This window comes from Lithobates pipiens, unplaced genomic scaffold (genome assembly GCF_037356315.1).
Source record: "Lithobates pipiens isolate NorthernLeopardFrog02 unplaced genomic scaffold, aLitPip1_a1.2 Scaffold_23, whole genome shotgun sequence".
NCBI lineage: Eukaryota > Metazoa > Chordata > Amphibia > Anura > Ranidae > Lithobates > Lithobates pipiens.
The window spans coordinates 314,759,895-314,778,251 of record NW_027507785.1 but is presented as its reverse complement, the minus strand read 5'-3'; the positions used below and the strand labels follow the sequence as shown (position 1 = coordinate 314,778,251).

The 18,357-nt window shown below is 45.0% G+C and overlaps 1 protein-coding gene across 4 annotated transcripts in view; it reads left to right on the top strand.

Moving 5' to 3' along the window:
• Positions 1-18,357, top strand: part of UBE2U (ubiquitin conjugating enzyme E2 U) — a 103,281-nt gene that overhangs the window by 71,503 nt on the left and 13,421 nt on the right. The gene's annotated exons all lie outside the window — the stretch shown is intronic.

Here is an 18,357-nt window from a genome sequence, read left to right as displayed (position 1 = left end):
TCTGTATGTGGTGGGTTGTGAGGCATAGTGGGTGCAAGGTGGACAAAGTTCTTGGATGTAAAAGAGGTTCATTTCTCTTAACCGTTTTTTTTTTTATATTTTGGGGAAAATAGGGTTAGGGCTAGGACACCCTTAAAGCGGAGTTCTGCTTAAAAAAAATAAAAAATAAAAGTCAGCAGCTACAAATATTGCAGCTGTTGACTTTTAATAACTTACCTGTCCCAGGGTCCAGCGATGCGGGGCAACGAAGCCCCGCTCATCTACCCCTCCTCTCTGTGGCACTGCCATTGTCACTGTGGGCGCCCCGGTCGTGGCTTCACAGCCGGGGCCCGCACTGCGCATGCGCGAGATGCTCGGCATGAATGGCAGGGCAATCATCTGAGACCTGTGACGTGTGCCAGATGATTGCCGAGAGGGAGGATGGGAGAGGTGAACTTCCTTCTGGCGCCGCGGTGCACCTGGAGGAAGTGGGAGCTGGTACCCGCTAAAAAGATGGTATCCGCCCACCCCCAAAACAAATTACATGCCAAATGTGGCATGTCAGGGGGGGTCACCTTCACTTAAAGCGGAAGTTTCAGTTTTGGGTGGAATTCAGCTTTAAGTAGTTACAGATTCAATTGGCAGACTCTGAGACTTCAATAGGAGGACAGCCATGCAGGGAAAGGCCCCAGCATGGTGCCACACCTGCACATGCAGGAATGCTGTCTCCTATGGCAACAGTCTTTAACAGTTCCTAACTTAAACGTAACAGATCCTTTAGCTTCACTACAACTGCCTCTATTAGTTCTTCAACACTGAGCTCCAGGTCTCTCATCAGACCCACTTATTCACTGACTCTGAATCCCTTGAGCTCCTCCAATATTTGCAGTGGTATCTTCCTCAAGCGTCACCCCCACTTCTCTGCTTGGTCCCTAACTTGGCACTCCAAATACTTCTCAAATTTTACCCCTGCCAACTGGCTCGGCCCCTGGCTTGACTCACAAGGCTGCTCTGCAAGCGTCACCTCCGCTGGTTGGGTCTGGGGGCGTTGCTAGGTGGCAAAAGGACCAGTGGCTTCAGCCCAGAGTCCAAGCCAGAAACGGGGGGGGGGGGGGGGGTCTTGTACGCGACGCAGGTTTTTTTGGCTGGGCCGTGACAGTGACGGTAGTGATTTACATACACTAACCTACCTACACTGACGGCACTGACCTACCTACCTGACCTACCTACACTGACGATAGTGACCTACCTACACTCACCTGCCTGACCTACATACACTGGACATATACATACACTAACGGTATTGACCTACCTACACTGACTTGCCTGACCTACCTACACTGACCTACCTACACTGACTGACCTAACATACACTGACTTTTACATACACTGACTTTTACATACACTGACTTTTACACACACTGACTTTTACATACACTGACTGTTACATACACTGACTGTTACATACACTGACTTTTACATACACTGACTGTTACATACACTGACTGTTACATACACTGACTGTTACATACACTGACTTTTACACACACACTGACTTTTACACACACTGACTTTTACACACACTGACTTTTACACACACTGACATTAACTCACACTGACATTAACACACACTGACATTAACACACACTGACATTAACACACACTGACCTACCTACACTGACCTACCTACACTGACCTACCTACACTGACATTAACATACACTGACCTTGTCTGAGCCGTGGTGTCACAGCAGCCAGTCCTCAGAGGAGGAGCCGAGGAGGAGAGGAGAGAGGCTTGCCCGAGCGCCAAGCCTCTTTGCAATTCCCGCCTTCTGGAGCCAACAGCGCCTATGATGGACGTCACATGTCCCGCGGTCCTGGCATTGGACCAGTGGGACGTCCATCATAGACGTGCAGGCTCCAGAAGGCGGGACCTGCTCTGGCACTCGGCCGCACTCGGCTGCGCTCGGTCACACTCGGCGGCGCTTGGGATCAGATTGGTCCCGGCGCTCTCGCCTACCCTGCAGAGCTGACACTCGGGGCTATAGGGGGACACATTCGGGGCTTCAGCCCCCCAGCCACCCCCTCCCGACACCCCTGGTTGGGTCCCTGGCTTGATCACTGCCTGAAGTTTCCTGATTTTCCACTGTGCCCGTTCGGTGAGAACACTGCTCCGGTGCTTGCTTCTCTGGCCGGCCGAACTGTCAATCAATGGATCGCTAACAATTGACCAGGGTAACTACTCCTGGCAAGTAAATTTGTGAGGAGCTCCCTGCCTAAACCCCAGGGCACTACACATTATAGTTAAATGAAAAAAGTCATAGATATCATGTAGTACTTTTGTAGTTAAAAGACATCAAAGGTTGTAAATAAAAAATAAAGGCTGCCATTTCTAGCTAGCGGCCTGGTTATACTTGGATTTATTATAGTCACAGACCTGAAACAAGTTATCAGCAACCAAAATTCAGATTTTATATATACAGATTACAGAATACTTTATTAAAGAGGAAGTAAATGCTATAAAAAAAAATAAAAAAAAGGCAACCTGCAAGGCAAAGGCATAATGAGCTAGTATGCATAGCATACTAGCTCATTATGAATAACTTACCTGAGAATGAAGCCCCCGAAGTGGTCCTCCGTCTTCATCTTCGTCGCTGCCATGTATCCCAGAGTGACTTCCGGGTCTCACTAGATTCATGTAGGGGCTCCTGCGCTGTATATATTAATGAAATGATGATTAATCTAACTAGCTGGATGCTGCGAACACTATGAGTTTCACTCTCATATAAAATAAAATAAGTAATAAAATAGGTCCTTTTGTAGTTAAAAGAGATCAAAGGTTGTAAATAAAAAATAAAGGCTGCCATTTCTAGCTAGCGGCCTGGTTATACTTGGATTTATTATAGTCACAGACCTGAAACAAGTTATCAGCAACCATTGTGAGTAGTTTTAATTCTTAATAAAATCGCCAATTTTTAAAGTTTACTACACTATGGCTGGTTTTATATCTATTCTTTGAGCACCTGTGCTGACCTCATCTATGGAGTAGTTACATGGACGGTGGTGACGCTATAGGAGTTTGAAGTCCTCTTCCTGATTGCCAGTGTTTTCCTTAAAGGGTTACATATATGCTGTATACCTTACAGCAGTGAGGTCATTGCCTGGTGCCAGGGCTGGACTGGGACAGAAATTCGGCCCTGGACTTCATCCAGAACGGCCCACTTACATTTTGAGTGTCCCATCACCAGCCACTTACATCAGAGTGTTCCATCAGCACCCCCTTACATCAGAGTGTCCCATGAGCAGCCCCCTTACATCAGAGTGTCCCATGAGCAGCCCCCTTACATCAGAGTGTCCCATGAGCAGCCCCCTTACATCAGAGTGTCCCATGAACAGCCCCCTTACATCAGAGTGTCCCATCAGTAGCCCCCTTACATCAGAGTGTCCCATGAGCAGCCCCCTTACATCAGAGTGTCCCATGAGCAGCCCCCTTACATCAGAGTGTCCCATCAGCACCCCCTTACATCAGAGTGTCCCATCACCAGCCCCCTTACATCAGAGTGTCCCATAAGCACCCCCTTACATCAGAGTGTCCCATCAGCACCCCCTTACATCAGAGTTTCCCATCAGCACCCCCTTACATCAGAGTGTCCCATCAGCAGCCCCCTTACATCAAAGTGTCCCATCACCAGCCCCCTTACATCAGAGTGGCCCACTGAGCCATCGGCCCACCGGGAAACTCCCTGTAGTCCCTATGGCCAGTACATGCCTGCCTGGTGTGCCTAGTGAACACGCGGACATCACTGAAGTGGAGAGAGATTTTTGCACTGTGAATGCACCACTTCACTTTATTGTTGAATTGTTTATGATATTTTCACTGCAATACTCACTATTGGATTATTTTGTTTTTTGGATTAATTTTGTTTGTTATATGCACTTTAGCACTTTAATTTGTTTGATCACTGGCTCTAGATCACATCACGAGTGATATTTTGTTGTCTGTATATCAATTGTCTTTTAGTGATTTATTTATATTTACATCATATTTATTTGATTTTAGATATATGCACTTGAGCACCTTATTCTGGGATTAGTCCCTTTTCTGGTTACACCAATTGCAATAAGGTCATATTTTTTCAGGATATATTTTTTGTTTCCCCATTGTTTCACTTTATTTGTGGGAGCGCAGCACCTATTTTATTACCTATTCCGGGTCTCACTGCTCCGGCGCTGTGATTCGCCGGAGCTGCGATGACGTCACTCCCGCGCATGCGCACGGGAGCCGACGCGAGCGGCATATCGCAGTGATCTGCGGTCGGCTCAGTGCGCATGCGCCGTAGACAACGGTGCCTGTCTTTATGTAAATATCTCCTAAACCGTATAGGTTTAGGAGATATTTCTTGGACCTACAGGTAAGCCTTAATCTAGGCTTACCTGTAGGTCAAAGTGGTTTGTAAGGGTTTACAACCACTTTAATCCCAAAGGGAAATTGGGAATATACACAATTGCCCTAACATTATGGCTACCCACCATAACCCTTCGAGGCATGGACTCTGTTAGGGTTAATTCTGTGTCTAGGGGGGTCCCTTCAACCTCTCAGACCTTAGATCCAATGTATTGTATAAATTCAGAGCGCTCTGGAATCAATTCTCAAAGGACAAATAAAATCACACACACACCATGGCGTCCTTCGAGAACTAATTGTATTGGGTTTTTACAAAGCAAATAATATAGGGTATTTTACGTCATACAGAATAAGACATGCGCAGTAGACATCAAGACGATTACAGCTGGTCAAGACAAAAACGCTATTGTTCTTTGTTCTAAGCTAGCTGAATTAATATAAGAAAAGATACATAATTCCTTCTGTAGCTAAAAGATGCTGAGAAACAGTGTGAAGGTTATAGATAAGTGTGTGAGAACACACGGGTTAGAAGAATCTCATGTTGAGACAGTTATCTGAGAAGTTAAAGGGGTGTTCAAACTGTACATATTGTGAAATGGAAGTTTGTGAATATTAAGATGGCTGACAGAAACAAGATGGATGCTTAGCATAACCTTTCAACCCCCTCTTTAAGTCATGAAATGACTTCTACAGATCCGCAGCCTCCTGAAATCTACGGTTCTTGCTACGTTTGTTATATTCTTTTACATAAAGCTGCAGATATTGTGTATATGCGTGAGAAGGTTGGTCTGGTGTAGTACACTTGCTAATACAAAGTAGAATAAGCTTGAAAATCAAGTAGCCTATCAATCCTAACAATAGTACTATGATAATCATAATCACTATGTCCTTTAACCATGAAAACATTCCACCTAAACCCAAACTAGAAAAGGGATTCCATCCATAATTACCTATGTCCCTTGCTTGTTTCATTAATTCATTTACCTGTGTTCGGTGTTGATTAATAACATCATAGTAGTCTGGGATTTCCAGGCTGGTATTGTGAAACCATGTACAACATTCATAATCTTGGGTCATTTCGCATAAACCTGTCAGAGCTGCACTCATGCTTTCAATAGCTAATTCGTGTAACTCTAATTGTCTTCTAATTGCTTTGAGCTCGACATTGAGTAGTCCTATATCTTGGGAGTTTTTTTCCATAACATCATTTATTAAACTAGTGTAGTTATTTAATTTGTCCATCATGGTTATGCCCCATCCTGTCCAGGATGGAAACCATGTCCATGACTTATCTGAAGTAGAAAACATAGGTGGGGTTTCTCTCTTGTATTTATAAGTTAACCTATGTACTGGACTTGAAGTAACTTGTATGTGATGTTCCTGATTCTGGCCTAGGGCTGACATGACTGGTACCAACTGTGCTAAATAACACCATCCTTTCACTCCTGCGGGGATCCATGGGTAACAAATTTTAGCACAGCATACATATGTATTGTTTCCCAATGAAAAACTTCTTAGAGAACTATGTTGGGGCTCAGTTCCAGCCTCAAATGCAGCACTAACAAGTTTACTCACAAGTATTCCAGAGGTTGTGTTCCTGTATGTAGTAAGTTCACTAATGGTGTTGTTAAGGGATTGATTTTTGTAACTACACATATGACCTATGATAATGTTACTGGTGTGGAAGGGAATACCCTTTGAAATGTTAAATACAGACTTGGAACACATACCTATTCCGTTGGATGTATTGCCTAACTGAACACACCACTCAGGTTCATGTGTCTTTCCTAAAGTGTAAAACATAATACTCTGATTGCGGTACCCTTCCGAGACATTCTTAATACTTAAGACTAGAGTATTTTCCAATAATGACTTGAGGTTTAGAGGGACAGCTAAGAGTGGGATTTTAGCAGTTTCTGGGTGCAACTTACTATAAATCCAGCATTTTTCATATCCTGACTTTCTAGCGTAAGCATATTTAAATTTTAACAGTAACATTTTTCCAGAAAAACTTGTTTCTTTGATCAATTCATTAGAGACATCTCTTTTACTGCGATTTCTGAGGTGAAAGTCAGTATGGTTGGTGTGTATTTCGCTTTTACCACATATGAGTTTCAAGGCACCTAAGTCTTCAGGATGAAAAATACAGTTAGTTATTATCCACACTGGGACAAAGATCAGAAGTAGAAACATCACCAGAAGGCAAAAGGCCTTCCCAGAAGTCTGTGGTGAAATGAGTGACATCACTGTCTTTTATGTCTGTGCTTGTCTTTTGAGGACTTATAACACCTGCTTCACCTCTTTTCAGCCTTTCTTCAATTCCTGGGCTTAGATCAACCTTCTTTACTCTGCTGGCATGGATCCAAGTGGGACTTTCCTCTGTAAGGATGGCGGTCCTGGTGACGGCTACCACTTTGGTCACTGGTCCGAATGGAACCTCTTGCGGCTTTCGACCTTTCTGAAGCCTCTGGACCACAACTTGATCACCGACCTGGAACGGGTGGGTTGGTATCTGTGAAGAAGAAGGAGAGGTGCGAGCAACTCTTCTTTCGACAATATCAAGAGTTTCAATCAGTTTTTTTACATATTCCTCCTGTATTTGTTCCAAATCACCTTTCTCTACCATCAAGGGATGATTAGCCCACGGTGTGGGGAATGGCCTACCCATGAGTACCTCAAAGGGGGAATAACCCGTCACACTGTGAGGGGTCATTCTGATTTCAGCTAATACAACTGGGAGAACTTTTTTCCACTTGCCAAAATTCCCACCTGTAGCTTTCCTTATCCTGTCTTTAATTGTTCTATTCATTCTTTCTACAATTCCTGAACTCTGTGGATGGTAGGGGAGGTGAAATTTCCAGTCTATTTTTAGTACTTTTACAAGATCTTGGCATATTTTAGCTGTGAAAGCTGGGCCATTGTCTGAATTTATTTGCAATGGACACCCCCATCTAGGAATAATTTCCTGTGTGAGGATCTTCACTACAGTTTGTGCGTTTTCATTGTTGGTGACAAAAATTTCGGGCCAGCGTGACATTATGTCCACGATAACCAAAAGATATTGTTGTTTCTTTCCTTCTTTGGGCATATGTGTAAAGTCTATCTGTAAATGGGTAAACGGTGTTGTTGGGTACTCAAGATGTTCATGCTTTGATTTCTTTGGGTTTGTTGGATTGTTCCTAATGCAAGTGACACATCTCCTTACAAAAGCTTTGACTAGATTAGGTAATCCTGCAATGAAAAAATCTGCATCTAGAAGTTCACATGTGGCATGCCATCCCTTGTGACCCAGTCCATGGTATTGTGCAATGAACAGGGGGGCGCTAGCAACAGGAATACACGGCTTCCCCTCTTTGAAGATTAATCCTGTTTTAGGATCCTTTTGTATCATCCCATCACAGTTCCATTGCGCAATATCATCAGGGGTGGCAAAAGCTTGCAGTTCTGTGAGCCAATGTGTCTCTTTCAGGGAACATGGCTGAGGTGTCAGCATGGGCATTTGAATGTTTGCCTTTTGTGTAGATGCAGCTTCTTTAGCTATTCTGTCAGCTAGTGCATTACCTTTGGCTGTATCAGTCATTTGGCCTGTATGTGCCTTACAGTGCATGATAGCTAGTTTTGAAGGCAACTGAATTGCATCTAGTAATGCTGTGACTAGGTCAGAGTGTGAGATGCTCTTTCCATCTGCTGCCACATATCCTCTGCGAAGCCATATTACACCATGGTCCCAAACCACACCATGAGCATACCTGGAATCAGTGTAAATGTTTACCTCTTTTCCTGCAAACAGCTGGCATGCACGGGTTAATGCTATCAATTCAGCAGCTTGTGCAGACTGATAGGGTATTGGATTGGCCTCGAGGACAGTATCCGGCAGTTGGACAACAGCATATCCTGCATGATAGACATTATCACTCGGTCTGCTGCAAGAGCCATCAACAAAAACTGTTTGTGCAGTAGGAATTGGTACTGAAAGCATATCTGCTCTAGGTGAAGTGTCCTGATGTATTGATTGTGTACAGTCATGAGGTGGTGGTAAGTCATCCTGTTCTCCTTTAAGACCTAATAAGGCATTCAAAATTGGAGCTGGGCCAGAGTTTATGTTTGAACTTTTTATTTTCAGGTTTGGATTGGACAGGAGGATGACTTCATACCCACTCAATCTTTGTGCTGACATATGCTGAGTATGTAAAGTTTTGAGGAGTGTGGTAACGCTGTGTGAGGTGTATAAAGTAGTGTTATGGCCCAAGGTAAATGGTGCTGCCAACTCTGCGACCATAGAACAAGAAGCCAACGCTCTGAGGCAAGCAGGCATGCCTTGCACCTGTACTGGAACCACCTTTGAAAAAAAAGCTACAGGGCGCAGTCTCCCACCATGTTCCTGGGCCAGTACTCCTGCCATGGTTCTGCAATTTTCCCTAGCAAACAAGTGAAACATTTTGCTAAAATCAGGGAGGCCGAGGCTCGGGCTGGTAACCATTGCACTTTTCAACATGGTAAAAGCATTTAACATTTCATCAGACCATTTTACAATATCAGACATTTCAGAGAGGGTTGCTTGTCTCAATATATTGTCATAGAAAGAGCAGTCAGGTATCCATTGGCGGCAGTAACCAATCATTCCAAGAAAGGTTAGCAGGTCTTTCTTGGTAAGTGGGCGGGGCAGACCCACTATAGCAACAATTCTTTTGTGACTGACTTTCCTAACTCCCGGAGACAGCACAATCCCTAGGTACTCAACCTCCTGTTTACACCATTGTAATTTTTTCTTAGACACTTTGTGACCACACGTATGTAACCATTTCAATAAGGATAGGCTATCAGCTCGGCAGTCCTCCTCTGAAGAACTACAAATCAAAAGATCATCAACATATTGCAACAGTACAGAACCATGAGGGGCAGTCCAAGGCCTGAGGGTGGCTTGGAGTACTATAGAATAGACCACAGGTGAGTCTATATATCCCTGGGGCATTCTACACCAGGTAAACTGGCGATTGTGTTGGTCAATCGACACAGTAAAAGCAAAGAGTGGCCTTGTCTCCTTGTCTACAAGGACAGAGAAAAAAGCATTCTTTAAATCAATCACAGTAAAACATTTGGCTGTTGCTGGAATGGAGGACAGCAGAGATGGAACATCAGGTACAATGGGTGCTATTGGGACTATGAGGTCATTTATGGCCCTCAAGTCCTGTACAAATCTGAAGGAGCCATCCGGCTTCTTTACAGGGTTAACAGGTGTGTTGTATGGAGAAATAATTTCCTCCAGGATTCCATCCTGCAGAAACTTTTTCACCATTGGCACTATGCCATCCATCTTTTCTTTAGAGAGTGGATACTGTTTGTGATAGATAGGAAATGCACCTTCTTTGAGAGTGGCCTTGTATGGTGTGCATGAAACAAGTCCTACATCCAGATCTGATGTAGACCAGACCTGGGGGTCTATATCCTCAAAATCTTCTTCACTATTTTGTTGTGACAGCATCAATGAACCTGGTTTGCATGCTACTATAGTGATTTTATCTGAGGAAATGTCTAGACCTCCTTCTGAGTTGGTTCTAATTGTGATTCCTAGTGGCCCAAACAAGTCTCTTCCCAACAAATTTACAGGACACCTTGGTATTATCCTGAAAGAATGTGTGCATATGGTGTACCCTTCATTATCTTCTATTGGTAGGGGTGGAGTCCTATATGTTTTTGTCAGTATCCCATTAATTCCCAAAGAGGGTTCCGCTGGTTCCCATTTGCCTCTGAAATGATCTTCACAAATAGTACTCCTAGTGGCCCCGCTATCAACGAGATAGGGGAGGAGTCTCCCATTTATTGAAATAGCAACCATTGGACTGTCAGTGAAATCATCTGAGACAAAAGGAAAAGCTGGGACACTACCCTCCGGGCCCCATCATTGTTGTTGATTTCCCCATTTGATTGGAAATGTTGGACCTTGTTGGATGGATGCCTGTGGTTGTTGTGTCTGGTTAGGGACAGAGCTGGAATCGGGAGTCTGAGAAGGGGTGGGGTGAGGACACTGACTCACCCAGTGGTCCTCAGCACCACAATTGAAACATCCATTGTTTCTAGAGCGACTCATCCCTCTTCCATTTCTGCCTCTAAATCTGCCTCTAAAATTTCCTCTGCCTCTAAAGTTCCCCTTCGTATTCCCTTGGAAATGTTGTGTGGAGACATCTTTCTGTGAAAGAGCTTTGCCAAAGTCAGTTCTAGAAAGTGTTGACCATTCAGTAATCATTTGTTTGACTGGGACCACTAAATGGGGTTTGAGATTACCCAGGAAAGTCTGGATCAATAATGGATCCAAAGTTGTCAGAATGCCCAAACCGGCTTTCTGTCCATCCTGCCATATGGTCCACCTAAGAGTTAACTAGGCATTGCTCCGTTTCATTTTCCTATGAAAGCAAAACAATTTATTTGCTTGACTGCCACCTAGCGGTGCAGACAATCAGACAATCAGACAATTAGGCAATACCTCAACCTAGATTCCTTTAACAAAAACTATCAGTACTGTCCGTGACACTTTTTTGTACTAATACAGCTACAATCACTTCAAGACTGTAACAGAATAAATTTGGAACAAGTTCAAGAGTATTTCAGACATACAATAAACACACAATCTTGCTCATGGAGCTGCTGTTTTGTTTCAGACAAATTTAAACCACAGATGAATTTAACTTGCAATGTACATTAATCTGTTTACCTTTCACAAAATAGCTTTACCCAAATTGTAACTTTATAACCTCCGGGAATACTACTCACCAAGTATGCCTTTTGGTTCTGGAAACAAAATAGCAGTCCACATATACACACTCAGCGCAATTCATTCAGCGTGATACTTTTAAAGCAAAGCAGTTATACAATCATACACAAAGTTTACACAATACATTGATCGTCAGTCACCAGTTCTGTACCGAACAGAACGAAAACTCTAGAGTACTCTGTAAATTTTTCCTAGGTCCCCAAAACCTATTCTTCTAAGATCGCCAAGATCTTCTCTTTTAAGGTCACCAAAACCTTTACAAGTGTCCCCAAAACACTATATGACCTCCAAGGTCATGACCGGTCAACTTATGTATACTTATGAGAGGTTCAATAACCCAACAGCAATCTCTGTGGGATGGAAGCCAAGTCACACACCTGACACCTGGACTGCGGCAAGTCAATTTCACTCAATAAGAATAGAATTCACTTACCGAGCCGTTAGTAGCTTTCCAAGTCTATTAAGGGTTAACATCCATCCCGGACGAGCCCCCAGTTCTGTTAGGGTTAATTCTGTGTCTAGGGGGGTCCCTTCAACCTCTCAGACCTTAGATCCAATGTATTGTATAAATTCAGAGCGCTCTGGAATCAATTCTCAAAGGACAAATAAAATCACACACACACCATGGCGTCCTTCGAGAACTAATTGTATTGGGTTTTTACAAAGCAAATAATATAGGGTATTTTACGTCATACAGAATAAGACATGCGCAGTAGACATCAAGACGATTACAGCTGGTCAAGACAAAAACGCTATTGTTCTTTGTTCTAAGCTAGCTGAATTAATATAAGAAAAGATACATAATTCCTTCTGTAGCTAAAAGATGCTGAGAAACAGTGTGAAGGTTATAGATAAGTGTGTGAGAACACACGGGTTAGAAGAATCTCATGTTGAGACAGTTATCTGAGAAGTTAAAGGGGTGTTCAAACTGTACATATTGTGAAATGGAAGTTTGTGAATATTAAGATGGCTGACAGAAACAAGATGGATGCTTAGCATAACCTTTCAGACTCCACTAGACCTCTTAAAATATACTGTGGTATCTGGCACCAAGCTGTCAGTAGCAGGTCTTTTAAGTCTTGGAAGGTGTTAGGTGGGGGTCTCCATGGATCGGATTTGTTTTTCCAGCACATCCCACAGATGCTCGATTGGATTGAGAGCTGGAAAATTTGGAGGCCAAGTCAAACGCCTGAAAATCATTGTTGTGTTCCTCAAACTATTTTTGAATTAATCAGACCAGGCCACCTTCTTCCATTGCTCCGTGGTCTGGTTCTGATGCTCACGTGACCATTGTAGGAAGTTTCGGCTGTGGTCAATGGGCACGCTGTCCAGTCTGCGGCTACACAGCCCCATACACAACAAACTGGGATGTTCTGACACCTTTCCATCAGAACTGGCCTTTACATTTTCAGAAATTGAAGCTACAGTAGCTCTTCTATTGGATCGGACTACACAGGCCAGCCATGAGTCCTGGCTACCCATGACCATGTTTCCGGTTCACTGGTTTTCCTTTTGCGGGCTACTTTAGGCCTGACCACTGCAGACCAGGAACATCCCATAAGCTGCAGTTTCGGAGTTGCTCTCACCCAGTCATCCAGCCATTACTATTTGGCCCATCAAAGTCAATGAATTTCTTACTCTTGCCCAATTTTTCTGCTTTGAATACATGAGGTGTCATTGTACCAAGATAATCAATGTTCTTCGCTTTACCCCTCAGTGGTCAAAAAGTTATGGCTTATTAGTGTACATAGGTATAGTTAATATGGCAAACTAGAGACAAATTTGGTCAAACAAATACAATTAGGGGTTCATTTGCACTTTTGTGCTGCAGTAAAGTGCGATATGTGGCAACATACATTACATGCATTAGTGTGTTGCGTTGTCATTCGTTCTGAACAGCACCCCAACGCACCTTCCCGATGGACATGGATAGTGCAATATGTGTTTGTGGTGCCAGAAATTGTGTACTATTTTTGATGCGTTTTGGTTTATTGGCAGCCCATTCACTTTAATTAAAATGGTTTAAAGGCTGAAGGTTTGTTATCTTCATGCATTCCATGCTTGAAGGTAACAAACCTTCATTTATTCCATGCATGAAGGTAACAAACCTTCATTTATTCCATGCATGAAGGTATCAAACCTTCAAAGTGTTGCTCCCCCTCACAGCCCCCCAATATATACCCGAGCCCGATCTCGATCCAGGGATATGCAGGAGTCCCAAGGCTCTCCCAGGTCTCATCCTTCTGATTGGCTGAGATGCAGGAGCCATTGGCTGTCAATCAAAGTCACTGAGGCAGGGGGCAGGGCTGAGACGCACTCGCTGTGTCTTATGGACGCAGAGAGCCAGCTTGGGAGTGAGCACGCATGAGTGCCCCCCACAGCAAGTGGCTTGCTATAGGGGCACTCAGCAAGGGGGAGGGGCCCAGAGCTCCAGCGTTGGACCCAAGAAGAGGAGGATCGGGGCTGCTCTGTGCAAAACCACTACACAGAGCAGGTAAGTATAACATGTTTGCTATTTTTTTTAAATAACCTTTTTTCTTTACAATCACTTTGCTGCAGTTGACGTACCTCGGGGGCGCTCAACCTTTCGAAGAGCGCCGGTCACTTAAAGCGGAGGTCCACCCTAAAGTGGACCTTCCGCTCATCGGAACCCTCCCCCCCTCCGGTGCCACAATCGGCACCTTTCAGGGGGGAGGGGGGTGCAGTTACCTGGATAATCCAGGTAACTGCACCCACTTCCGGGATAGCTCTCTGCGGAAAGGGGCGTAACTTACGCCCCTTTCCGCAAGTGCCCGCCCCTTCCCACAAGTGCCCCGCTGCCTGCTGGGAAACACACAGATCCCAGAGGCAGCGGGGACCGTCCTCATTGCGCAGCGCGGCTCGCGCATGCGCAGTAGGGAACCGGGAAATGAAGCCGAAAGGCACCATTTCCTGATTCCCATACCCAAGATGGCGGCGGCAGCACTCGAGTGTCGATCTAGAGATCGGCTTCGGGTGCCGACATCGCGGGCGCGCTGGACAGGTAAGTGTCACTATTTTAAAAGTCAGCAGCTCCAGTATTTGTAGCTGCTGGCTTTTAAAAAAAAAAAAAAACGCGGAGTCCCGGTGGACTCCCGCTTTAAGTGATTTGGTATCTGGTCGTGGGCCAAATAGAAATGAAATGGTTTAGAATTTCAAATTTTTATTTTATTTTCAATAGCATAATGAAGATTTTAACCACATGCTGACCGCCGCATGCCGATTTTACATCGGCAGAATGTCACGGGCAGGCAAAAGGGCGCGCCCATACGTCCTTTTGAAATTGCCGCCTAGCGGGCGTTCACGCACCACCCACGCCCATGGGTCCCACAAACTCGTTGTTCGTCAGCCGCGATTGCGGTGAGGAGAGGCAGAGTGGGGAGATGCCATAAAACTATCCCTTATTTTGTAGACGCTATAACTTTTGCGCAAACCAATCAATAAACGCTTATTGCGATTTTTTATTTTTTTAACAAAAATATGTAGAAGAATACGTATCGGCCTAAACTGAGGAAAAAATGGAAAATTTATATCAAATACTTACCGTAATTTTCCTTTCCTGATGGGCTCCATGGCAGCATACGTGTGGGTTAGCCCCGCCTCCATAATTACCCAATAGGACCTCTACTCCCATAAATCTTTGCTCCAAGCTGCTATCCGTGTTCCGTAACTAGCCTACTCCAACATTTGGGAGGAAACTCCTGCTGCCATGGAGCCCATCAGGAAAGGAAAATTACGGAAAGTATTTGATATCAATTTTCCATTTTCCTGACAGGCTCCATGGCAGCATACGTGTGGGAAATAACTCGCCAAACACACCCGGGTGGGCTAAAAATGTTGAGCAAAGAAACTAGAATTTTATTTTTCATTGTCCACTGACAATACTTGTAAACCAAAATTAACAGAAGAAAGTGCAGCTGGCTCTACACAATAATGGGAAACAGAGGTATTAATTGAAGACCAGGAAGCTGCTCTACAGATAACTTCTGGTGCGACATGTCGAACTGCTGCCCAAGAGGTCGAGATGCCCCGAGTTGAATGAGCCGTCACTGCCTCAGGAGGGACCATGCCCTTTGCCTTGTATGCCCTTTGAATCGTTTGGACCACCCAAGATGAGATTGATCTTACTGATGCTCGCATCCCTTTATTCTTGCCATGAAGAAGGACAAAAAGAAAGTCTGTTCGTCTGAACGAGGCTGTAGCGTCCAGATATTGTTTCAAGGTGCGACCAACATCCAGGGGATGAATCTCTTGGTTGTCTGACATTCTAAACGTAGGTAGCACGATCTCCTGATTTTCGTGAAATACTGATGTGACTTTTGGATTTGACCCAAGCATAGGGATCAGGACCACTCTGTCCGGAAAGAAAGTTAGAAATGGTTCAACTGACCCAAGATTCCTAATTTCCGACACTCTTTTGGCTGAAGTTATTGCCACCAGAAACACTGTCTTGATAGTGAGATCTCCTAAAGACAGGGGAGCATCCAAACCTTTCCCAAGATCAGAAAGAAAGTCCAATACTAACGGAAGGTCCCATTTGGGAAACCTGGGCCTCTTTTGAGGCCTAAGCCTGATGGCTCCTTTAAAGAATTGTTGAATTAAGGTGTGATTCGCCCACGAAACTCCTGTAAAGGCTGAAATGGCTGAAACTTGTACTCTAAGAGAACTAACTGCCAGAGACAAGTCTAACCCTGACTGAAGGAAAGACAAGATATCTTGAACTGCCGGAGAATTATATGAATTTGACCTAGAAGACATGTGGCCCATGAACCTGGCCCATATACGTTCGTACACTTTATTGGTACTCTTCCGTCTGGCACTAAGAAGGGTTGGAATCGCTTCTTCTGGGCAACCTAGAGCTTCTAGCCTTCCCCTCTCAAGAACCATGCCCTGAGGTGTAGACAGGATGGGCACGGGTGTAACAGTGTGCCTTGAGACAGTAGATCTGGCCTGAGAGGCAGGGGAACTGGGTCCTGATAGCTGAGGAGCAACAGCAGAGGAAACCAAGGCCTGTTGGGCCAGAATGGTATTATCGCAATGATTTCCACCTTCTCCCCTCTGAGCCTCCGAAGGAACTGTAGGATTACAGGAACTGGAGGGAAGGCGTAGGCTCTCTGGAACTTCCAACAATCCGTGAGAGCATCTATCCCGAACGCCTGAGGATCCCTGAACCTCGAGTAGTATCTGTGCATCTTGCGATTGTACGGCGAAGGGAACAGATCGACCTCTGGAGATACTCCCAGAGTCAAAAGCCACTCGAAGACATCCCTGTGAAGGGACCACTCGTTGTTGTCTATTTTGACCCTTGACAGAAAATCTGCTTGAACATTCTGGACCCCTGGGATGTATACAGCAGAAATGTTGACCACATTCTTCTGAGCCCAGTTCATTATCGGTTCTACTTCTCGTAATAGAGACCAACTGCGAGTCCCTCCTTGTTTCTTTATATAGGCCACCGCAGTTGTGTTGTCCAGTCTTAACATTACTGACGACCCTGCCACCAGATGGCGAAATGCTATGAGTGCTTGAAAGGCTGCTCTCAACTCCAGGATGTTGGAGACCACACACAGCGACGGGAACGACCACCTTCCTTGAGCTACTTCCGTAAGGCAATGAGCGCCCCAACCTTTGTTGCTGGCATCTGAGGTTACTATTACCCAGGAAATGGGGACTATCGAATGATGGTTGCGTAGATTCTTCCCTTGAAGCCACCAGAGGAGAGACATCCTCATCGCTGGTGTAAGGAGTATGTGCTGTGTTTGATTGGACGAGTCCCACTGTTGCAGAAACCCTTTCTGGAAGGGACGAGTGTGCCACTGGGCCCACTTCACCATAGGGATGGTGGCCGTCATTGTGCCGATCACTTTCAAGCATTGTAGAGCCGAAAGATGAGATGATTCCCAAGCCTTGTGAATCCTGTCCCGGATCACACTGATTTTTTCCTCCGGCAGAGAGATAGTGCCTTTTAATGTGTCGAACTGAGCCCCTAGAAACACGATCACTTGAGTTGGAACCAGATGGCTCTTCTCTAGGTTCAGGAGCCAACCAAACGTCTGTAGAGTGGAGATGACTAAACTCTTGTGATCCAGAATTTGATCTCTGTCCTGAGATAATAGGAGCAAATCGTCCAGATAATGATGGAGACGAACTCCTTTGACTCGTAAAAGAGCTACTATCGCTAGGAGTACCTTGGAGAAGACCCGAGGAGATGTTGTCAACCCGAATGGGAGACAGGTAAACTGGAGGTGTTGATCGCCAACTGCGAAACGGAGAAATTGCTGGAAATCCCTTGCTACTGGCACGTGAAAGTATGCGTCCTTCAAATCGATTGAGATTAACCAATCCCCTAGCTGCACCGACTGTTGGATTGTAAGAAGAGACTCCATTTTGAACTTTTCCTTGCGAATGAAGGAATTGAGGAAGGTCAAATCTATCACCGGCCTCCATGCGCCATTTCTTTTCTGAACCATAAACAGAGGAGAATACATGCCTTCGCCACGTTCGTCTTCTGGCACGGCTGCGCCTTGATCCAGCAAACAACTTACGTAGGTCAATAGGACCTGTTTCTTTTCCTCTGAGCCTGGAATTGTTGTGGGAATGAACCTTAATCTCGGAGTGTTGATGAAAGTCCACTTGTGACCCGAGGAAACCGTCTTGACGGTCCAATAATCTTGAATTGAGGCCGCCCAAACATGTCGGTAGTGAAGAAGGCGAGCCCCCACCTGACATGTTTGAGCGGGCCCAATTTCAAAAAGATTTGGTAGAATCTTGATTACCTGCGGAAGCCCCCTTTGAGGTTTTCTTAAGGGAGGATTGTCTGGACCTCCAAGATCTAGAGAACTCCCTGCCGGGTCTATAACTGCGCGCTTCTCTAGCACGATCCGAGGTCTGCCTTCTTGGAAAAATACGTTTTTGGTTTTGAAGGCGTCTGTCTTGAGGGAGGAACCCAGACCTCCCACCTGTGGCCCGGGATATGGCGCTATCTAGTTTATTACCAAACAAGGAGGTTCCCTCAAATGGTATACGACACCATGCCTGCTTAGATGTTGGATCCGCCAACCAGGGACGGAGCCACAAAGCACGGCGTGCCGAGACTGCTGCCAACATAGCGCGAGACAGAAGGCGGATAATGTCAATAGATGCCTCCCCCAAAAAGGCTGATGCCATTCTGATCTCCTGAATGGGAG